Source organism: Podarcis vaucheri (assembly GCF_965113315.1).
Source record: "Podarcis vaucheri genome assembly, chromosome: 8".
In the NCBI taxonomy this organism is placed as follows: domain Eukaryota; kingdom Metazoa; phylum Chordata; class Lepidosauria; order Squamata; family Lacertidae; genus Podarcis; species Podarcis vaucheri.
Window position 1 is genome coordinate 7,984,411 of NC_138766.1, and position 23,783 is coordinate 8,008,193.

Genomic DNA, 23,783 nt, shown 5'->3' on the forward strand with positions numbered 1-23,783 from the left:
ATAGCCGTAGGGCTGCTCTGAGTGCCAGCGCCAGAGTGTGTTAGGAAGCTTGTGAAACAATAACAACGGCTTGCCCGGTGATGGGGCGAGGGAAGGAGGGGGGGGAGGCGGATATTGCTCATTATCAGGCCTCCCTGCCTGGCCTAATTGCTTGCTCGAGCTGAAACAATTGTGTTAGATGCTGCTTTGCCTAATTATTGTGAAGCTAACAATCACTGGTAAGGGAGACCCAGCACAGCACGAGGAAGCCAAGGTGTACGCGGGGAGGTGCGTGCTTGCTGGGCACTTAAGGGACGTGATGCTAAAGCTCTGAGTTAGAAGAGAGAGAGAAAACATGACCTGAAATTGGTTGAGCAGGTCTTCTGTCTGTCTCTCTCCCACCCACCCATTTCCTCTGCAAGCTCCATGGAGAAAAATAACAACAGATCTAGTGCCATGGCAGTAGATTTAATCTGCACCTGGAACTCCAGCAAATGTAAGCTCTTAGGGAAAGAAAAATGGGCACCACAACAGGATATTATTATTATTTATTATTATTGATCCCCATCCATAGCATTAGGTTGAGGCAGAGTTTGCAACGGACACCGCCACAAAGTGCTGCCTCCCACCGCAACTCACATGTGCACACATCAACCACAGGGGGCAGTATACAGGGCATGCATTTCTCTGTACTAAATCAGGCAGCTGCAGCTCTCTATAGGTAGAACAGATGCTCACCCAACTAATAGCCAGCAGGGACCCCGCCATTCTTTGCAGGCTGCAAAGGCATCTAGTTGTTACACTGTGGAACAAAAAGCCTGCCAGCCTGTCTATTACGTACAGAATTTGCTCCATGTCATTTGGTGTTTTCTGCTCTACTAATTTTTTGTCCCTTCCTGATTTGTGGCTTCTTTGATCCCACATTACGCTACCCTACCCAGCGTAGCAGTTTTGGAAAGTTAAGAGGCATTGAAAGGATAAATATATGTTCCAGCTTTGAGGAGCTGGAGCTGGAAACTAGGACTTTGCACTGACTTCAGAACTGAATGTGAATTTAGGTTCAGCACTTTTTGTTTGGATTCGCTTCGTTTTCTGGGCAGTAGAGTGGGCATTGGTTCAATACATCTTACCCACTAAATCGGATCTAAACGGATATGAGGAAAATCTGAAGAGATATTTTGCTTAACCAAGCTCCAGTTCAGAGGATAAGATTGCATTTTCACAGACCACAGTTGTAGAACAACAAGAAAAGCTCCCAGACCTGAGGTAATTAATCAGTATGTAATACGGTTGAAATAAATCTGGAGCTAAAATGTGGATGAGCAGTAACCACACCCTAACTGCTGCTGCTGGCAGTGAATAAGAGAATGTTTACTCCTGAGTAATAAATAATAATAATAAATTTTATTTATACCGCGCCCTCCCCAGCCAAGGCCAGGCTCAGGGCAGCTAACAAACAATAATAAAAACAAGTTGAATGAATACAACTTAAAAACAAGATTAAAATACAACATTAAAATATTGAAACATTAAAATGCAGCCTCATCACAGGAGGAGAAAGGAAAAAAGAAAGAGGGGGAGGGAATCAAATTGGCTCCAAGCCAAAGGCCAGGCGGAACAACTCTGTCTTACAGGCCCTGTGGAAAGAAATCAGATCCTGCAGGGCCCTGGTCTCATGAGACAGCGTTCCACCAGGCTGGGGCCAGTGCTGAAAAGGCCCTGGCTCTGGTTGAGGCAAATCTAACTTCCTTAGGGCCCGGGACCCCTAGGGTGTTGCTATTTATGGACCTTAAGGTCCTAGGTAGGGCATATCGGGAGAGGTACAAGGGTCCTAGGCCGTGAAGGGCTTTAAAGGTCAAAAGCAGCACCTTAAATCTGACCCTGTACTCCACCGGGAGCCAGTGCAGCTGGTAAAGCACTGGGTGAATGTGCTCCCATAGCAGGGACCCCGCGAGGAGCCTTGCTGCAGCATTCTGCACCCCCTGGAGTTTCTGGGACAGCTTCAAGGGCAGCCCCGCGTAGAGCGAATTACAGTAGTCAAGCCTGGAGATGACCGTCGCATGGATCACTGTGGCCAGGTCTGGGCGGGAAAGGTAAGGGACCAACTGCTTGATGAGGCGAAGGTGGGAAAATGTCGCCTTGGCTGTTGCTGTAACCTGTGCCTTCTTGGAAAGGGAGGAGTCAAGGATTACACCCAAACTCTTAACAGAAGGAAATGGCACTAATTGGGCCCCCACAAGGGAAGGGAGTTGGTCCCTCATCCCCATGCCATCCCGACTTAGCCATAGGACCTCTGTCTTCGAAGGATTTAGTTTCAATCGGCTCCCACGAAACCATCCAGCCACAGCTTCCAAGCATCTGGTCAGTGTGTCCGGGGCCGAGTCAATGTGGAAATATTCTTAAGATGAAAGCAGCACAAATATTCGAGGATTGGACTCCTGCCAATCAAGAAGCATCGGTACCCCCCACAAAAAAATTATAATTTGGAAAACAATTGGATTACATGATATGTATTGTTATAATTTGGATTAATTGATTTGATGTGTTTAATTTGGTAATATGAAACTTAATAAAAAAAAGTTTTTAAAAAAATCTAAAAGAATCAGCAGACCTGTCCCGCCTCGATCCAGTTGTCTACGGAGATCATCTGTTAGGGCAACCAGAGCCGCCTTTGTCCCAAAACCAGGACGGAAACCGGACTGAAATGGATCTAAAGCCGATGTTTCCTCCAGAAACCTACCAAGCTGTTCAGCAACCGCTCTCTCAATTACCTTGCTCAGATATAGAAGATTTGAAACTGGGCGGTAATTGGATAGGTCTAAAGGATCTAGTAAAGTTTTCTTTAAGAGCGGACACACCACTGCTTCCTTCAGTTCCCCTGGGAATGTCCCCGTGCCAAGGGATAAATTGATAATTTCAACCAGGGGGGTCCGTGCGACATCTGGACACGCCCTAATCAGCCAAGATGGGCACGGATCGAGGAGGCAGGTGGTGGGCCTACCAGCTTGGAGAAATCTATCCACATCAGCAGGGACTATCCGATCGAAATGGTCTAACACTGGACCTGAAGTCAGTCGAGGGGCCTCCAGTTCAGTCACTGTATCCAAATTGGCAGGGAGGTCACAGCAGAGCAACAGGACTTTCTCCGCAAAAAAGCTTGTGAATGCCTCACAGCTATGGGTTGAATTTGTGCTTAAATTTGGTTGTCCTCCTAAGGACGTTAGGTTGTCCTCCTAAGGAGTAGACCCTTATTCACAAATAGACCCCCTTATAAGTCTTATAAGTTCTGCCCAGACACTGAGGTCCAGCACTAAGGGCCTTCTGGCGGTTCCCTCGCTGCGAGAAGCCAAGTTACAGGGAACCAGGCAGAGGGCCTTCTCGGTAGTGGCACCAGCCCTGTGGAACGCCCTCCCACCAGATGTCAAAGAGAAGACATCTGAAGGCAGCCCTGTTTAGGGAAGCTTTTAATGTTTAATAGGTTATTGCATTTTAGTGTTCTGTTGGAAGCTGCCCAGAGTGGCTGGGGAAACACAAATTATTATTATTATTATTATTATTATTATTATTATTATTATTATTATTATAAGGATGGCTGCAGGGATGGGGCACTACACCTTTTCTTCTCGCATTCCCAGGGGTTCTTCATCAGATATCAATCCACAAGGCGCCCCAAGGGGAACCTCAGCGCTCCATTCAGGGGTCCCTGTCTGCTCCTCAGCCTGTGTGGTGTCTAGTTCATCCTCTGAGGAGTCCATGCCTGATCTGGGCATCACAACTGCACAGGAGAGCCTGTGTGGTAGAACTGTTAGACCTCATGCCCCTATGTCAAAAAGCAAGTCCACTGTGGACATTTTAGTTTGCAATGCAAGACAATTGGATTTCCTGAGATTTGGGAAATCTGGGTAGGGTTGGACCAGGCCTAAATCGGTCTGGACCAGACTGGGCCTGATCCGGATTTATAAAGCGGAGCCATGAATTGAATCTGCTGGAGTCTGAGCGCAGCCCCAATATTTACTTACATTCACTACTTTGTGTGCTTTGTCATATGACCAGAAAGCCTGCCGAAATCTGACAGAATTAATAGCAGAGAGCTTGAGACTTTTGAGAAGGAAAAGATATTAACAAGTTAATCATCTCTCTCCAAATTAGTCCAGAGGGAGCACATTCGAGCTCCTCATAAAGCGTCGGAAAGGAAGAAAACTGACAGAGGGAAGCTGTTTGTATAAGAGCAATCTTACCACCCAAATACAAAATACAAATACAAAAAGCAGTTGCACTGCATATATAATGGTGGGAGAGGGAGATGAGAGAGAGGAGGGCAAAATTGCCTTGGCACTAATGACAAAAACCTCACCGATTAGCTCAGAGTTCCTTCACTGGCATCTCATGGGACTCCCAGCCCCACTTCTCAAAAACTCCCTGTTGGTGGAAGACAAATCCTCACTCTGGGCTGGCTGAGTGAAAGGAAGGAGGGCTTCTGCATGTGCATCTAGTTAGTTCTTGCATCACAGGTAAGTACCTGAAGAGGGAACGTCCTGCAGAGGGGAGTGGGGAGAGGAAGCCAGTGGGGGTCTCGAGGCAGAAGAGGAAGCGGGGCATCCTGCCAGCAGTGGCGGAGAAAGCTGCTCAGGCGTCTGGGGAACCAGTTACAGGGAACCAGGCAGAGGGCCTTCTCGGTAGTGGCACCCGCCCTGTGGAACACCCTCCCACCAGATGTCAAAGAGAACAACAGGTCAAATCCGTGTCCAGGGCAGCTGCTTACCAGCTCCATCTGGTACGCAGACTGAGACCTTATCTGCCTGCAGACTGCCTCATGAGAGTGGTGCATGCTCTGGTTATCTCCCGCTTGGACTACTGCAATGTGCTCTACGTGGGGCTACCTATGAAGGTGACCCGGAAACTACAACCAATCCAGAACTCGGCAGCCAGACTGGTGACTGGGAGCGGCCACCGAGACCATATAACACCGGTCTTGAAAGACCTACATTGGCTCCCAGTGTGTTTCCGAGCACAATTCAAAGTGTTGGTGCTGACCTTTAAAGCCCTAAACGACCTCGGTCCAGTATATCTGAAGGAGCGTCTCTACCCCCATCATTCTGCCCGGACACTGAGGTCCATCACCGAGGGCCTTCTGGTGGTTCCCTCACTGCACGAAGCCAAGTTACAGGGAACCAGGCAGAGGGCCTTCTCAGTAGTGGCGCCCTCCCTGTGGAATGCCCTCCCACCAGATGTCAAAGAGAACAACAACTACCAGACTTTTAGAAGACTTCTGAAGGCAGCCCTGTTTAGGGAAGCTTTTAATGTTTAACAGAGCATTGTATTTTAATACAGTGGTACCTCAGGGACGTGGGTGGCGCTGTGGGTAAAACCTCAGCGCCTAGGACTTGCCGATCGCATGGTCGGTGGTTCGAATCCCTGCAGCGGGGTGAGTTCCCGTCGTTCGGTCCCAGCTCCTGCCCACCTAGCAGTTCGAAAGCACCCCCGGGTGCAAGTAGATAAATAGGTACCGCTTTATAGTGGGAAGGTAACGGCGTTTCCGTGTGTGGCACTGGTGCTGGCTTGCCAGAGCAGCTTTGTCACGCTGGCCACGTGACCTGGAAGTGTCTTCGGACAGCGCTGGCTCCCGGCCTCTTAAGCGAGATGAGCGCACAACCCCAGAGTTGGACATGACTGGCCCCTACGGGCAGGGGTGCCTTTACCTTTACCTCGGTTACAGACGCTTCAGGTTACAGACGCTTCAGGTTACAGACTCCGCTAGCCCAGAAATAGTACCTCGGGTTAAGAACTCTGCTTCAGGATGAGAACAGAAATTGTGTGGCGGCAGCACAGCAGCAGCGGGAGGCCCCATTAGCTAAAGCTAAAGTGGTACCTCAGGTTAAGAACAGTATCAGGTTAAGAACGGACCTCTGGAACAAATTAAGTTCTTAACCTGAGGTACCTCTGTATTTTGTTGGAAGCCACCCAGAGTGGCTGGGGAAACCCAGCCAGATGGGCGGGGTATAAATAAATAAATTATTATTATTATTATTATTATTATTATTATTATTATTATTATTATTATTATTATTACAGTGGTACCTTAGGTTAAGAACTTAATTCGTTCTGGAGGTTTTACAGGGCGACAGGAGCTCACAAAAAACCCAAAAAGTTTGTTGTTCCAAGAATCTTACAAAGTTCTGAAGGAAAGTACAGGAAAGGGAAACAGAACAAAATTATGCAAAATGATAAAAATGCAGAATAAAGAATACAAAGAAGGAGGAAATTGTGCACATTTGCTTGATATAGATTTCTGAACAAGCACAAGTAACCCATGATGGCTCAATCACAAAAGCATATGCAGGTTTTTTAGTACACCAGAATTCTGGAGAAGAATTTGTGTGAAAAGTATTGCGTTCTATTTTGTGTGTTTTTTTGTGGGACTCTCATAATGGCATTGTTTTATACTACTCTTTTATGGAACAATGCAGGTTTAACAATTCACCTTTTCTTGCATTAGACTTTGGATAATCTTGGGCAGGCATATATATGTGCCTAGCATTAATCTATGGCTGCCATTGGTTCACCCAGAGCAATCGGTCCAAGATGTGAAATCACCTGAATGTCTGGAGGCTTACTGAGCTTGTGGATAAGCACAAAAGGGACGTAGCAGTGATACTATAACTGGTTAGTAGAAAGCACAGTGGCATTGTATTTGCCTTAATATTGTCTTGTGGATTCAATTTGCATTTATGAAGTGAGGTGAACAGCTTTGGGAGATGAACTGGTGAATTTCCCCATCTAATAGAGCAAGAATACACCGGGATCTGAAATATCAGATGAGCTAACTGAGCAGCACTGTGAATTGATGGTTTCCCAGCTTCTGGCTGAGGAGAAAGGCACATTCACCCCTCAGGCTGCCTAGCTATGCCAAGTGCAAAGCCAGCTGCGAGGCGAAGGGAGGCAGTGAGCGAGAAAATGCCCCGACCCCTGTGTTAAATTCCTATGCACTAGCCCTGTCACTTCCTGTCACTACACTTTGCCCTTCATGTGAATCTCCTGCTCAGTTAAAGGTGATGTATTAGTGAAGCAATAACTGAGGGGTGTCGGCTTCCTGTCCCGCCCACCCCCCAAAACCTGCTACAAGCAACCTTCTTCAACTGGCTAGGTGCCAACCACTAGCTAGGGTGATCTCACAAATGGGAAATGTTTGGTGCCACTTTCAATTACGGTATATAGTATATACACACAAAGTACCAAATGTGGTGACAGTAATAATAAAACAACAACACCACTAACTGGCTTATAAGTATAAAACCAAATTTACTAGAATAATAGCTAGAATAGAGATAGACTTGTAACCCTTCAAACGACAAACATACTCAGGTGCCATGTGCAAGACAAAGCCTGGAAATACTGTAAACATGGAGTGGATAAATGTACAACTGTATCTTAACAAGTTACATGTGCAGTAAACGTTATACAGACTGGAAAAATTAACTGTTCCACAAGTAGCTGCGCAGCCTGCATTCGCTCCATAAGACGCACACACATTTCCCCTTACTTTTTAGGAGGGAAAAAGTGAGTCTTATAGAGCAAAAAATACGGTATCTTTATTTCAGCAAGGATTTCAACAAGCTCCCTCACAATGTTCTTGTTGACAGGCTGGGAAAATGTAGGCTAATAAGTGATGTTACTTCTGGGTGGATTTGTAAGTGGTTGATGTACTATATCCAAATACAGTGGTGCCTCGCAAGATGAAAAGAATCCGTTCTGTGATTCTCTTCGTCTAGCGGTTTTTTCGTCTTGCGAAGCAAGCCCATTGACGGATTAGCGGCTTTTAGCGGCTTTTAGCGGCTTATCTGCTGATCGGATCAGCTGATAAGCAGATTAGCGGCTTAGAAAAAGGGGGGAAGGGGGGAAAACCAGCAGGAACTCGCAAGACATTGTCATCTTGCGAAGCAAGCCCATAGGAAATTCGTTTTGCGAAGCACCTCCAAAACGGAAAACTCTTTCGCCTAGCGAGTTTTCTGTCTTGCAAGGCATTCGTCTTGCGGGGCACCACCGTAAGTCCAATCATAGAACGGCAACCCAGTGTGTTACCCTTGCTGTTGTGGCGGCATGGGGTTGCCGTTCCGTGATTGGACTTACACTACTTGTACAATTATCCATTGTGTTGCTCTGGTTCACCAGAAGCGGCTTAGTCATGCTGGCCACATGACCCGGAAGCTGTCTCCGGACAAACGCTGGCTCCCTTGGCCTATAGAGCGAGATGAGCGCCGCAATCCCAGAGTCGGTCACGACTAGACCTAATGGTCAGGGGTCCCTTTACCTTTACCTTTAGCTCAGAAGCAGCTCATGAGATGGGGTCACTACACTAGCTTCCTAGCATGTGGGTCTCTGCTGCTTACCAGAAGATGGAGGGGCAAAGAAAGGAGAGGTTGGCATGGTGCAAATGGACTGGTGGAGCCAATTGTCACACCTGCTGGTGCGTTTGCACCATACAAACTTCCCTGCCACCTTGCCCCCTTCAGTCCCAGTGAACAACAGCAACACACCTGCCAGGAAGCTAGCATAGGGACTCCACTTTACACCCCTTTAGTTTCAGTTTGGAGCTAGAAGGCTTTCAGTGACAGAGGGGTGAACCTAAGTCCCAGTTTTGTCTATTCACTGGAACGGACACAAGGAGTCCATACAACTGAAGCATTCCGAACTTAAAAATGGAAAGTGTAATGCTGGTGGTTAATAAAAGAGGTTTAAAGACTGTCTCATGGCAAATTTTAAAAAATGTAGTATAAATACCAACAACTGGGAAACACTGGCCTGCAAGCACTCCAATTGGAGAACAGCCTTGACCAAAGGTGTCACAGGCTTTGAAGGCACTCGAACTCAGGATGCAAGGGAGAAATATGCTAAGAGGAAGGCACGCTTGGCAAATCCACACTGTGATCAACTCCCGCCCAGAAACCTATTTGGAAGGACGTGTGGATCCAGAATTGGCCTCCACAGTCACTTACAGACTCATTGTTAAAACCGTGTTTACTCGGCTACAAGTGATCGCCAAAGAAGAAGACCATTCTATGTTGCAGGCAACCAATACAATCCACATAGAATGATAGATAGGAAAATATGTCTGACTTCCTCAGTGGCCAACACAAGAGGAGTGAATCAGATAGCAGATGTACAGTCTTCTCCACAGGCAGAGGAAATGAGATTGCGGATAGGACAGAGCTGGGGTGGGGGTTTGGAGTAGCACTGTGGGTTAAACCACAGAGCCTAGGACTTGCCAATCAGAAGGTTGGCGGTTCGAAACCCCGCAATGGGGTGAGCTCCTGTTGCTCGGTCCCTGCTCCTGCCAACCTAGCAGTTCAAAAGCACATCAAAGTGCAAGTAGATAAATAGGTATCCCTCCGGCGGGAAGGTAAACGGCGTTTCCGTGCGCTGCTCTGGTTCGCCAGAAGCGGTTTAGTCATGCTGACCACATGACCCGGAAGCTGTACGCCAGCTCCCTCAGCCAATAAAGCGAGATGAGCACCGCAACCCCAGAGTCGGCCACGACTGGACCTAGTGGTCAGGGGTCCCTTTACCTTTACCTATTGCAGATACTAATATTGTGCAGCTTGAAGCAACTGGGTGCATAAGAACTGTCTCCTTTTGGAATAAAACATTGTCCAGACCCATAAGTTTGATTCAAAGCTTTACTTGCAGAACTTTCTTCAAAACAGAAAAAAAACAGTACATCCAAACATTTTCAGAAGATCATGTGCATGTTCAGCACAGGCTCAGCTTCTTCGAAATTAAATAATTTATAATCTGAGCTGATAAATATCTCACACACAAGCTCCATTAGCTTGTATTCCAACCCCAAGGCTGTTGAGCTCCTGGAGTGAGTCATTCACACATCTTTCTCCCACAGAGCCTGGGAACAAAAGACCACCAAAGACCAACTCCCTAAGATGGGAATCTGCAATTCAATAACTCTCATGTGATCTACAGTTAAACACTCACATGTTAGCTAGCAGAGACAGTGACAGTTAATTATCAACCCATGTATGTGCTTAGAGAGCTTTTCTGTAGCTTCAGTGGAATCTTCCACTTAAACCCTTTCAGCACCGCACACAGGCATTCTCCATTTCAGTGTGAATTAAACAATTATACTTAACAAAAACAAAACAAGAAACTGGGCTACATTAATGGACACTCTGCACGTGTTGCGGTGAACTACCATCATGAAAAGTTCATTTGGTTAATTGTGCATTGATTTTAGGCATTTTTGGAATTATCTTCTGCAAAGTTGTTCTCTGTTCATTTTCTCTTCCTATGTGTTTCTGTTACATTCTTTTGAAATTGAGGGAAATGATGACAGCAAAATGAAAGATTTTAAAGCCCTTTTGCTTTGTATAGGATCAAACTGTACTGTGGCATTATTAACACCACTATGAAACAGGGGTGAGGCTTGTCCCCCTCCTCCCAGAGACCCTCCCAGACAACAGTTCTGAAGTTGAAGCTGTTGCTAAGCAACATAGCTTCCTACTGTGCATGTGCCACAGCATACCATATCACCACTCATAGGATAAAGTAGCCAAAAATAAAATGCTTTACAAAAACTACCAACATGTTATACACTTATTATGGCAAAACACATAGTTTGCTTTCCCCCTAATTTAATGCAATAATCTTTCCTCAAATGGAGAAATCTGCCAACAAAGTCTAACCATATTTTTAAAAAGCCATTTGCAAAGCAGTTTACAGTGCGATCCTAACCCCATATGTCTACTCAGCAGTACCGTAGATTCCGGAGTATTAGGCGACTGGGCGTATAAGGCGACCCCCCCCCATTGGCAGCTGCCAATTAGGGGGGTCGAATTATACGCCCATTCTTATATGCGGCAGCGGGCTCCACACTGGGAGGGAGCCGCCCAGCGAAGTTGGCTTAGCATCACTGGGCAGCTTCGTCGGGCAGCTTCCTCCCGGCGCAGAACCCACCGCCCACTGCCACTGCCCAGCAAACCCATACCCAGTGTATAAGACAACCCCCGACTTTTTAGAGGATTTTTCGGGGTTAAAAGGTCGTCTTATACGCCGGAATCGACGGTAAGTTATATTGAACTCAATGGGGCTTCCTCCCCCTAAGCAGAGCCGTAGTTATGGGGGGGGGCTAGCCAGCATTTTTGCCCCAGGTGAAGCCCCCAGAGGGGCACCATTGATGCTCCCAGCCTGTGTGTGTGCACGTGCACACAAATGCATTTGGGAGCGTGCCAAACCAGTTCTTTGACCCGGTGAAATAATGCCTAGTTTTGCCCCTGCGGCCTCAGTGGGGTTAGGATTGCAGCCTAATTACACACAGGTCTCACTTACCGAACACAATGCATTCCCAAGAAAGTGTTTGCTAGGTGAGCATTTGCATAACGAGTTGATGATTTTCATATAATGAGTGGGAGAATAGCGGGACCTGAGAATCTGAGGAGTTTCCACTGTCCAATATCTCCCATTCAATATCCTTGTCGGTTCTCAGACTTGCTGCCATGCAGATTGCTTTTATTCCTTGCCCTGAGTTGGAAGCAAGAAAGGAAGGGGGCACCCTGTTTTGTTTTAATGTGTGTTGACCATTGTTTTTAATTTTTATTCTGGCTAGGGGCCCCAAAAGGTGAGAGTGGCCTGGGCGCCTCTGTGTCCTTGATGAAACAGCCAGTGGTTTCATCTGATACCATCTTCTCCCTCAATCAGGCATCTCTAAGGTCATAGAATCATAGAACTTTTTTGAATTGGAAAGGACCCTGAGGATCATCTAAATGCAGGAATATGCAGCTGTCCCACACAGGAATCGAACCTGCAACCTTAGTGTTATGTTATCAGCTGTGATGGTCTGGGACTCGGGCTCGGACTTGGAACCAGAGGAGACTCAGTCTGCACCGGATCCTTTGCCTCATGCATCACCTGAACCAAGTCTGGGGCCTGATCCTGAAGAGTCCCAGTCTGCACAGGTCCCCCTGCAACAAGCACCAGCTAGGCTGAGTCAGGGGCTGAGCCTGCCCTGGCTCCAGATGCGGGGATGACCTCGTTGCCTTCAGCTGGGCAACCACTTACAGCTGCTCCACTACCAGTTGGGTCAGGAGGGGCTGAGGCGGCCTCTGGGTCTAGTAACCCGCCGACATATCCCGAGTTGCAGAGACTGGGATCTCAGAAAAGGAGAGACCTGAGTACTCGCAGGAGGAGTGCTCGCCTTCGGGCGAGACAGGGAGGTGAGTCACCGGGGAATCAGGACCGGCCATTACCCCGACAGAGATAAAAGGCTGCTGGACCCCGCTCCAGGTTGTGGGAGCAATGTTGCTGTTTGCCAGTACCTGCCTATGATCCTGTGTCTGACCTTGTGTGGTTTCCTGCCTTGGCCCTGTCGGGCTGACTCCTTGCACAACCCTTGGATTCGGGACCATACCTGGACCGCGTTACTCGGGTTACCCCCAGGCCCAGCACATCAGCACCGCGTTCTAACCGACTGAGCTATCCATGATGCCACCCTAGCTCACCAAGCTCCACCCACCAAGCCATCAGCCACTTCTCTTTAGCACCAAAACTACACTTGGGAAGATGTGGAAATAAAGGGCGGCTGGTGTCAAATTGAATCCAGATGAACCAGGCTGATTGCATTCTTTTCTGTGATGTAGACTTAACGCTGTTAATAATAATAATAATAATAATAATAATAATAATAATAATAATAATTATTATTATTATTTATTTATACCCCGCCCATCTGGCTGGGCTCCCCCAGCCACTCTGTGCAGTTTCCAAAAATATATATTAAAATACTGTAATACCTCAAACATTAAAAGCATCCCTAAACAGGGCTGCCTTCAGATGTCTTCTAAAAGTCTGGTCGTTGTTTTTCTCTTTGACATCTGGTGGGAGGGCATTCCACAGGGAGGGCGCCACTACCGAGAAGGCCCTCTGCCTGGTTCCCTGTAACTTGGCTTCTCGCAGTGAGGGAACCGCCAGAAGGCCCTCGGTGCTGGACATCAGTGTCCGGGTAGAACGATGGGGGTGGAGACACTCCTTCAGATATACTGTTATCACAGCTGTAGGTGGCACTGAGTCCAGATGAAGCCACAAGTCATGCTGCTGTTCTGGACTGTTCTTTTACAATAAAGCTGGTCTTCTTTTAAGCAACCATTTTGGCCTGGCTTCTTCCCTGAAATGACCTGACACTTCCTCTGTTCCAACACTGCCACCCACCCTGGACTCTGCCTTCCACCTTTGGCCCTTTCCTGGGCCTAAATTCTGGCCAGTTGTTCTCCATTCCTAGTTCATCAGCTCTGTAATACTGGACTAAGTGGGAAGGCACATGGAATTGGGGTGCTTGCCTCACTTTTATGGGGAGTCAGCTTGGGCTCTGTGTTGAGCAATGTAGGGATGCCAACGCACTCCTTTGCCCTGTTCACCAGCCATTCAAGGACCAGCTGTAGCAGCATCTTAGTACAAAATTCTATCTTTTCAGACAGGTGGCTTACATTGTGATGCTCTCTTGGTTGCCCAAGAAGAGATCCATGGCAGGCAAAACCCCAGAGACACAAAAATAGCTTTGAATTTCCCCCCATCCTGCTCTAACCTGTTCTCTTCTGGCTGTGCCAACCCTACAGCCAGTCCATCGCAACACTATTTCTGGGGAAGATCAAAGCATGCCTTCTTCTTTTTTGCACCTCTATCATAGGGCAGCACCATCTTTATTCCTTGCACTGGAATCTCAACCTAAAGACTTTTGGGGAAATGAGGTATATCGTGTCCTCCCTTAAAGTGTTGTGGTGAGACCTGGAAACTGAAACCCTGTGTTGTGGGTAGGTAAGATTGGTCAGCCACAACACCCAATTGATACAGTAGGTCCCTCGATGCTGGGTTCAATCTGGCCAATGGGGTGCAGTCCAAACGGATCAAGGGACCTTTATATACCCATGCACGTGACCCAGAGCTTCCTCTTTCAGCGTGTGCATTCGGAACAGGAACAGCATGTCCTCTGTGCGGCCAAGAGAGGGCGATTTACCTTCGATGGATCGTCCTGGTGATATCTTTCCATTTTCCCTTCTTTCCCAAATCCAATTTATTTTCTTTGTTAATTTTTGCTCCTTTCCCTTCCTTTTCCTTCCCTCCTTCGGCCCCTGAGTGCTCCTGCTTGCGGAGCTTCCCGCTGCCCGTTTAATCACCTTTGGTTTCCTTGCGCAGCGATCTTTTGATTCATTTCCTTAGAAGGGCTTTCGCCCTCGCCCAGGAGTGCTTCCTGTTCGGAGCTTTCCTCTGCCTGTTCAATCGCATTTGGGTTGCTTTGTGCAGCGGTGTTTAATTCAGTTCCTTAGAGGGGCCTTCGCCCACGGGGCAGGTGCTCCGGAGTGCTGTCGGTTCATGGAGCTTGCTGCTGCCCATGTAGCATCGTCCTCGGGCTCCCCCTTGAGCAGTGGCTGTTGCGAAGTTCCTTTGAAGGCTTTTCGCCTAACGGGCCTGTGCCTCTGAGCGCTCCCTGTCTACAGAGCTTCCCACTTCCACTCAGGCTCTTTGAGCAGCGGCCTTTCATATCGGATCCAGCTGAGGTTGCAGTTTTGGCAGGAACGCCATCTTGTATGGCGGGAGTGCCATCTTGTTTTGGCAGGAGCGTCTTCCTTTTTTTTTTTTTTTTTTGCTGACTGGGTGTCTTTAATTTTGTTGTAGTATCCCTGCTTGTTACAGGTGGGTTTAAAATGCCTGTTAGGAGGAACCCTAGTCCTGCTCTCCCTTCAAAAAGGGTAATTAGAGGCCCGTCTCAGTTATTGCGTTCAGTGCAGGCCCCAGCAGTTCCTCAGCATACGCTGGACCGCTTGGGTGCTATTGTGGCCAATATTGGTTCAGACCCTGCGGTCTTGACAAGGTTTAATACTGAGCTTAAGTCATTGGCTCAGCAATTTGGGAGGCAGCCTGATTCTCAGCCTGGCCCCTCCACATCTTCCACTGTTTTTGAGGCCCATGGTCCCTCTGATGCGAGTGAAGGGAGCGAGGCTTATGACCCTTCTGGGGCCCTGCTCTCCCAATTCCAACCTTCTAGGATCCCAGCCCCAGCTAGGCCTAGGGGTCGTCCTAGGAGTATGGGTGCCATGGTTCAGTAGGCGTTTCGGTCCAGTTTGCCACGTTCCCAGTCGGCACCTCCGGGGTCTGGGAGCTCAGGGTCTTCAGTTGCACAACATGGGGGGGGGACGTCTTCCCAGCTGAGTGCCTCACATGTTTTTAGTTCTGTGCAGGATCGGCTCCATCAAGAGAGGCGCTCAGCACCCAGTCTTTGGAGGAGGATCTCCCGGTGCCTAGGGTCCCTTCATCCGGTGGCAAGTGGCAGAAAAGTCATCACTCCAAACGCAGGGCCAAGAGGCGCAGAGGTGGTGATTTCTCCTCTTCTACTGGTACATCTTCTCAGTCCTCTGATGATGATTCAGATGTGGTTATGGGTCTTCATTGGGGCCACGGTGAGGGGGTTTCAGGCCTTCCCAGGTGGGCGTGGCAGCGTAGCGCCAACACGCACAGGGCTAGGTACGGCCTTCCCCTCGAATGCATCGATGGCGAACCGGTCAAGGATTTTAAAGTCTCAACCAATGCTGTCAGGGATATTATTCCCAATGTGCATTTGCCTCCCAGGTTGCGAAATAGGATTCTCAATGGTCGCTATGTGGATATCTTCAAACTCCTTCCCCCTAATGAATGCTCGGACAAGGATAAGCAGGCTATTTCGGGGAAGGGCAAGGCCAGCTCCCTTAAAGTGGAGAGAACTTTTGAGAGAAGGCTTGATATCCAGACGAGGAATGCGTTGGAAGGAACTTCTCCCTACGGTGCGGGCGAAGGTGTCTGCGGAAGGCACGCCTGTGCAGCTGGGCGAGAACGATTTGCCGGAAGCTCCTGGCTTGAGCCTGTGGACTCAAAATTTTTTGGTCGCAGCTGTTGCAGCAACGTGTGTGATGAGGTAGCTGGTGCCCAGCTGCCACCGAAAGGGCCAGGAGGTGAGTCCAGAGCGCAGTGGCCAAGAAGGTTCTGGTCTTGGACCCATTACCCAGGCATTACCTTCCGTGATGTGTCCCTTTACAGGCTTGATGGGGTTCATCTGCCTGTGATTGGGAATGATTTGCGGCTGAACTCCGTGTCAGCAGGGTTAAGGGATTGGTTACAGGTGTGAGTGGTTGGTGGCGAGCGCAGGTGCTCGTGTGGTGGATAGGCTCTGGTTCAGGTGATAGGGATGGAAGAACAGTTTCGCCATCCCTATGTGAAGGGTATTTCGTTAAAGGAATCCAGGGACTCAAATGGTTTGGTCAACCCTTGAGAGGGGGTTGTGCCCATGCCTGAGTCCAGGGGGACATCTGGGTAGCGGACATAGTCTGTTCCCGGCTTTTCGCCTACGCAGGTGTTCACCCTTGGCTGACCTATGCTGGAACCCTGGGTCAGCGCTACCTGCAAGGGTGCAGGGAGCATGTCGAACCAGAGCCTATGAACCACTCACTTTCTGTAATCAATAAAGTTGTGCCCTAAATTCTGCCAAAAACCAAACTAAAATTTGAGTCAAGGGTGAATTTATTTAGGGGGAGGTTTCTGGGTCTGAACACGCAATTGACATTTTGTTAAATGGTTTTTGCAGCTGTGCCAAAGCAGTGGCACTCTCATGACTCTTTGGGGCCACCTACCCCCACAGTGATGTAGTGTCCTTCCTCACATCGAGGCATCATATAGCAAGATGGCCGGAAGGAACTGTATGTATCCTGCCATGGTAGCAAAATCTGTTTGAGAAAAATGAGGAGGGGAGGAAACTCTGCTTTTTAAATTTGCTAATTGAAGCTCTTCTCCCCAAAAGTCTCTGGAGCATGAGAAGCTCTGGCAGCCTCCCTTTCCAGCTTCCTGGGCACCCTGCTAACATGCTGCCTTAGTTCCCAGCCTTGTCCTCTCTAAGCCCATCTTTCCTTCCATAATATTTTGCTGGTATCCCAGCACAAATCTTGTGGATGGAGATATATGAGGGTTTGTGTCGGAATAGCAGGGGTTTATTAGGTTTGAGTAGGAAGCTCTGAAGGGCTGAGTTCACAATTAAGGTCCCAAAGGCATCCTATAAAGCATTTTGACACGGGGGAATCTGGGCCTGATTATGAGCATCCTTCATCATCAAATATTAATGCTGAAGATCCTTAGAAGCGGGCAAAAGAATTATAGAATTTAATATCTACCCTGCTCTGTCAATAGACTGGGAGAAATGTACTCGCCCCACCCCATGCACAAAAATGTTTGCATTGCTTCTGTGTAAACTGGAAGAATGGCAACATTAACAAGCACGGCTCTTGTAGCGGAACCACTGGGAACTGCAGAGAAGGAAACACCAGGGATCAGAAGTGTTTAATATGCTGGTGAATTAGCTCATTAAACTGTAGTGGGGAATCTGTGCAGCCAAATTAAAATGCAACAGAGAAATCCATCTGAAGCAAGGAGGCTGAACTGCAGTCACTGCTGTTTATTGCACATTCATGCACCCCTGGGCTCCTGGGCTCCCTCTACTTGGCTTGCCGCTGCTCAACATACCTAAATCCTGAACGCTATATCACCCCTCCTCTAAAGTCACATACCGTACTTAAAACTCAACGTATGCTGTTCCGTGAAGGACTGGGAAGTAATCACAGACTCAAAAGAGAGAGCATCAGTTAAACACAGTTATACTGCAGAGGTCTCCTACTTAATTCTGTTAATGCTGTAGTATCAGTATTACAGATTTACAGTACTTTAAGCGTTATTTCCTCCCCATGGGAATATTGGGAATTGTGATTCTGTATAGTTATAAGAACTGTACTTCCGTATCATCGGTTCTCAAATACAAAATCCTTAACACTCTCACCAAATTCCTGTTTCCAGGATTCTCTGGGAAGGCATGGTAATAAACTGATTAAAGTCAACGTAGGCTTATAGTGGGTTTCTCCAATTCAGTGCCCGTAGGGTTCATTCAGCATAGGCATTCCTTGCCCTGCATCTCTTTCAAAAGCTACACTAGCCATCTCAAAATTCGAAAATTTGGGGGGGAAATAAAAATTTCAAAAGTTTGCCAAAATTTCAGAATCAAAATCTTCACTGCCTTGGGCACTGTGAACTCTGAGGGAAGGGGGCGTTTGCTTAATCCCCTCTACACAATGGAACAGAAGACCATGTGATTACCAGGAAGTACTCTCAGAAAAATACTCTTTAGCATAGGATCTCAATCCTTTGTAATCCTTGAAAAATACTCAAAAATACGCAACACTGGGGCCAATAACCCTTTGTGAGAATGTTCAGGGAGGCAGGAGAGGATATATTGTTTATTAATATCCTTCCTAACTTACATTAGCAAGTTTCTTTACTTAGCAGAGTGCATTCCCCTTTACACAGCAGAAAACTAGTTGCAAACTCGTGTGAGTTTCTTAAGACAATATGTAATTCAATCTGGCTTGTCCAGATTCAAATGTGTCTAATATTTTCCTGGTAAGACCCCTTGAATCCCTCCTAAAAGAATAAAGACACCACAGTCTTATTCATAAGCAATAAAAATAAAGTTTGCTCACGATCAGGTAGAGCACAGTGTGATCCCTGAAGGCAGGCTTAAGGCTTCAAGTTACAAGCATATGCAAGCAGGTTTACCCTTGCAATTAGCAGTACGGGAAGTTCAAGGGTGGAAAGAAGATGCAAAAGGAGGGGAATCGGCTCAGCGGAGGATGGGTCTTTGCCGTGCCGGCGACACGGGGACCCTTAAAAACCGCAGGCGCGGAAGCCTGCGGACTGAAGACTCGGTGGGCGCCTAAAGCGCCCCCCCTGATTCACGAAGAGCCTTTTTAAAGGCTACGGAGAGGATACAGGGGGTGGCGTGGCGCTGAGAGTCGATCGCTACCTCCGCTGAGTGAAGCCGCGAGCCATGACTGGAGAGCGCTGACTTCCTTCCTTGAAATTCGGACTGAAAAGAAGAACCCGTGAGTAAACTGGAATTGGACTTTAAAAATTTTTCCTTCTGAATTTGAGACGATCGGGGGGTGTGCTAAAAGGAAGTCCGCACCCCCCCCTTGCAGACGATCTAGAGCAACGATATAAGATCTAAGCTGGAGTGCCTACCCTGTAAAGGGTGAGTTTAAAAAGACAGTAACTTCCAAGATTTGGAAAAGTAATTTTGAGCAGGAGAGTGGAGTGTTGGAAGTTTTCTCTTTTGCTGTAAACAACCCTCCCTCCCGGGCCCGGGAGCGTCCTGTTTTGGAGCTTGTGTAAGAGGTGCAGAGTTTGACAGCTGTCAAAGCTGTCAAACAGACAGTTTATAGTGGAAAAATTGCTACTTAAGATTCCTCTGGATTAAAAGGAGTTACAATTGAACTAAAATTGTTGGAAACAAAGAAACAACAATAAGATAGAGGATTGTTGGAGAAAAGGACACTAAGTAACCAGATTCCCTCTAGGGGGAATTCTGTGGAATTACAATGGCTGTGGATGGAAAGATACTGGGGGAAATTGAAAGGATGTTCTATTTGGTGGGAATCTTACAAGAGCAGACTTCAGCTATGAGCAAACAATTGATGACCTTGACTTCTGAAACAAGTAGTTCTGCTGAATGTAATGAGGACCTGAATGAGAAAGAATCCACAGCTGAACCCGAAATGATAACTAAAGAAGAGGAAGAGACAAAACAAGAAAGAGAAAAAGTGAAGTTGGAAAACACTAACCAGAAGCTGACACCTGCGGAATATAAGCAAGGAGACTATTGGATTAAATTTATTACAAATCTACGAAAGATGCAGAAGACGAAAGTGGAGGCCCTGGGAGTTTATGAAATCCAGGAATTTAAAATAAAGAAATACAATTGGGGCCTCCACATAGACTCTGACTTTGATTACTTTCAAGATTCATGCCTTGTGGAAATTCTTCAGCAGCTGTTCTTAAATATGGGAAGAGACTATGGATTGATTGTGAAAGAATTCTTTCGAGATTCGATGACCGACATAAAGGATTACCAACAAGACCGGCGGAGAGGGACTGAAAGAGACTTGAGAGCCTCGGACGTGAGGAACCCAGGCTAAGAACTGTTATTTTGGACATGTTTCGGGAAGGGACGCAAATCGGGGATGGGAGGGAGGGAAGGATCTAATTTTAACAACACTCAAGACCATGGGGTTTAGTTAATAAGATCATTATTCAAGACAAAATGGGAAATCGATGGAAGGGAACTGGGGTCCAACTTACAGAAAAAATTTATTTTTGTCTTTCTCTATAAAAGGACTAATATTAAGATGGATAAGAGGAGAAATGCCAATTTGCTGACATAAATTTGGGAATAGGGATGCAAGGGAGGGGGTGGGGGGAAGTCAGGGACCAGGGTTAGAAAATAAGATTTTCGGAAATTATACATGTTTGTTGTTTTTTGTGTTTGTTTTTGTGTTTTGTTTTTGTCTATATAAAATGTGAAAACCCAATAAAAAATTTTGTTAAAAAAGGAAGTGGCAGCATGCCTTGGCCTTTTACCAGGTCTGGAAAGGTCACGCCCACCCACTAGTCACATGCAAGGGAAGGATGCTCCAGGCCAGGAGGAACAGGAAATTTTGACTGGCTGGACCAAACATTCCCTTGCATGTGGACTCATAATCTGGTGAACTGGGTTCGCTTCCCAGCTCCTCCACATGCAGCTGCTGGGTGACCCTGGGCTAGTCACACTTTTCTGAAGTCTCAGCCCCACTCACCTCACAGAGTGTTTGTTGTGGGGGAGGAAGAGAAAGGAGATTTTTAGCCGCTTTGAGACTCCTTAAGGATAGTGATAAAGCGGGATATCAAGTCCAAACTCCTCCTCCTCCTCTTCTTCTTCTTCTTCACTTGCATGTCCACTCTAGCAAAACAATGAGTGTTGTACAGTGGTACCTTGGGTTAAGTACTTAATTCGTTCCGGAGGTCCGTTCTTAACCTGAAACTGTTCTTAACCTGAAGCACCACTTTAGCTAATGGGGCCTCCTGCTACCGCTGCGCTGCCAGAGCACGATTTCTGTTCTCAACCTGAAGCAAAGTTCTTAACCTGAAGCACTCTTTCTGGGTTAGCGGAGTCTGTAACCTGAAGCATATGTAACCTGAGGTACCACTGTATTTGACTGCTCCCAGTAGATTACATCCCACACGGTGGAGGACTAGAGAAGTGTCCCATTTTAGCAGAAAATAAAAATGCATTTCAAAGGGTCTGTGGCTGAATTTTGGCATAAGTTTAGTTCATAGGGGTGTGTGATTGTTTCAAATTAAAAATGGAAACAAATAGGGCCTCGTTTCTTTGTTTTTTATATGATACTAGCAAAGAAATGAGTTCCAGAGTCACAAAGGAGTTCCAAACATTCATTCAGCTCAATTCTCAGGGCAGAGAGCAGCACCTCACATCCTTCGACAGCTGGCACACCAGCAGCATCCCAGAAGAGCCTACCACGGATGCCCACTTTAACCCCACCCCCTGCTTTTTGTGACCTGGTGTAGCCTTATTGGAGTTCACTGATTGGGTCTGCGTTGCTCCGGGACAGGAGGAAGGAAGTCAAATGACACTGAGGTTGGTTCAAAGAAAGAGTTTATTCTGCTCTCCGGATAGCAGAAGGCACTTGCGTGGTGAGTCCACAGCAAGTCCAAAGAAATAAGAAATTTCATGCAGTATATATATCCTCCAGGCACCCTCTCCCTCCTTCCCTAGGAATCCAACCACGTCAGCCAATGTACGCAGGTTGACATCACATATGCTCCTGCTCTGGTATTCTTAACCATAAAAGGATCTTCCTTCCTGTACTTCTGACCATAAAAGGATCTTCATCTTCCTACTCTTATCTTGGAGGAAGAGGTCACCATTTCCGAGAACGCACTCTGGCACTGTTCCCAGACCGGGTCTGTGGTCTTTGTGGTCAGGATGTAAGATAAGGCACAGACGTGTCTTCTCTGTTCTACTGGTACAGTGAAGGCCATACTTGCCGTCACAAACTGATAAAGGAGAGAGCTTTGAGCACATCCGGGTTTTTGTTTATACATTGACTCAGAGCTCAGTTAATGGATTTCAGCTAAGGAAAAATAGGGATTTTGGTGCAGTTTCAAACTGCCTGCACAGTCAGTTTTGGGTTTGGGAAACCCATTCCTTTACTGGCTTTTCAAGCAGCACCGTGCGATGAAGTGTAGCTCTGGTTTTAATTTCCCTGATGTAACATCACTCTGAAGAATTGTGGGAAATTAAAATGGCAGCTAGATCCAATTGTCTGCCCCTGCTTAGAGAGTTGCTTCCTGCTGCCCTAGACTGGCAAGTCCACCAGAGCCAACTCACACTGCTAAGGGGCCCCTCACACCTGGAGCCAAGGTGACTTCTACGTCTCAGAATTCTTTAGTCAAGGTCTGGGGTTCATGATAAAGAACATGCACAGAGGCAGAGAACATAAAATTCTCAAACTTCAAACAATAACAGTATTTTTTCTTAATGAATGCATGTAGACAATTATAAAAGCATCAAACAAGCACTTCATGCAAGCTTGCTCTGGATCCCTTTTAGGAGTCATTTAATCAGTTAAATAATATATATGTTACTGTGATTAACAAAACAGAGTATTTTTTATTTATGTGGCAAAATGTTTCGGCTTCTGCCTTCATCAGCTGCTCTGATGAAAATGAAACGATGCAGTTTCCAAATGTGAGAGTTGCAAAGCTTTGAGGATGGGGTGATCAGGGAAGCTTCGTGCCCTGAAGCGATGCTGGTGCCAGGTTGAGGTCATGTGGTGTCCATGTGCCCAGTGGGCACATCCATAAGTTAACATTATTAGATCTGTCGGCATCCGAGTGCCTTGGAGACATCAAAGGTCAGGCCATTGGCACCAGCTGGACTACCATCCCTCCCATTTTTCAGATCCTCTCATGCCCCTGCTTTCATCTTCAACCTCATTCCCATGCCTCCTACCCCCTACTTTTTTGCAACCCCATTTCCACCTTCACCCCCTTTTAGAAGGTGATGAGGGTGCTCAGCAATGCAATGCAGGTAGGGCCGGCCCACTCATGAGGCAAGGTAAGGCAACAGAAGCCCATGAGGCGGAACCCCTGCGGGCCCCCTGCCACCAGCAAGAAGTGGACCGGCAACAGCATCAGTTTCCAACAACATCTGGCCAAAATTGCAAGAGATTTTGCCAGAAGCCATTGCCACTGCTCCACAGACCCTGCCACACAACACTGGTAAGCGGGTGGGGGGCTTTAGTGGTGGTGGGGAGCAGAGCAGCGGCAGCAGGCAGTGGTAGCCTCAAGTGGCAAAACAGGAGACATCTTCCGTGAATGTAGGGGAGGAAGAAGTTGCCGGAAGTTGCCATGGGGTGGTTTGTGAGCCAAGGGGGAATGCACAAAAGGAAGACCAAAGGAGCAGGGTGTGGGTGTGTGGGTGTGATAGTGAAAATGTGTTCAAAGTGGGACTGTGAAATCGAAGGGAGAATTGGCTTCTGAAATGGGATTGGGAAGGGGAAGCTCAAAGGGGTTAATGCCAGGCTGTTGGTCACATGGAGGGAAAAGACTTATGGAGGGCCACCAAACCCCTATTGGTTCCACATTTCACCCCGGGTTGCAGTCAATGCTAGTCCTATTTGTAGCAGACCCATTGAAATTAACAGACCTAGGTTAGGCATGTTAGGAAGAAGTGTTCCATCTTCTTATAAGTCTTCTTTCCTCATAAGCCCTTACAACTACAAAGGCAAGGAAAGATGCTTGTGGAAGTCTTGCAAAAGAAGGAGACAAAAGTTTGTTTCGTCTATGTGGATTCCTTCTCCCTGGAGACGGAGCATTTGCAGGTTCCTCTGCTAGCCTATTTT

At 47.2% G+C, this 23,783-nt stretch overlaps 1 pseudogene across 1 annotated transcript in view; it reads left to right on the forward strand.

The window, feature by feature from the left end:
* Nucleotides 1–15,030, forward strand: part of LOC309539751 (polyamine-modulated factor 1 pseudogene) — a 180,027-nt pseudogene extending 164,997 nt beyond the window's left edge. The window contains exon 2 of the transcript XR_014224540.1: nt 15,020–15,030. The product of XR_014224540.1 is annotated as a polyamine-modulated factor 1 pseudogene (transcript). The remainder of the gene's footprint in view (nt 1–15,019) is intronic.
* Nucleotides 15,031–23,783: the final 8,753 nt, after the last annotated feature.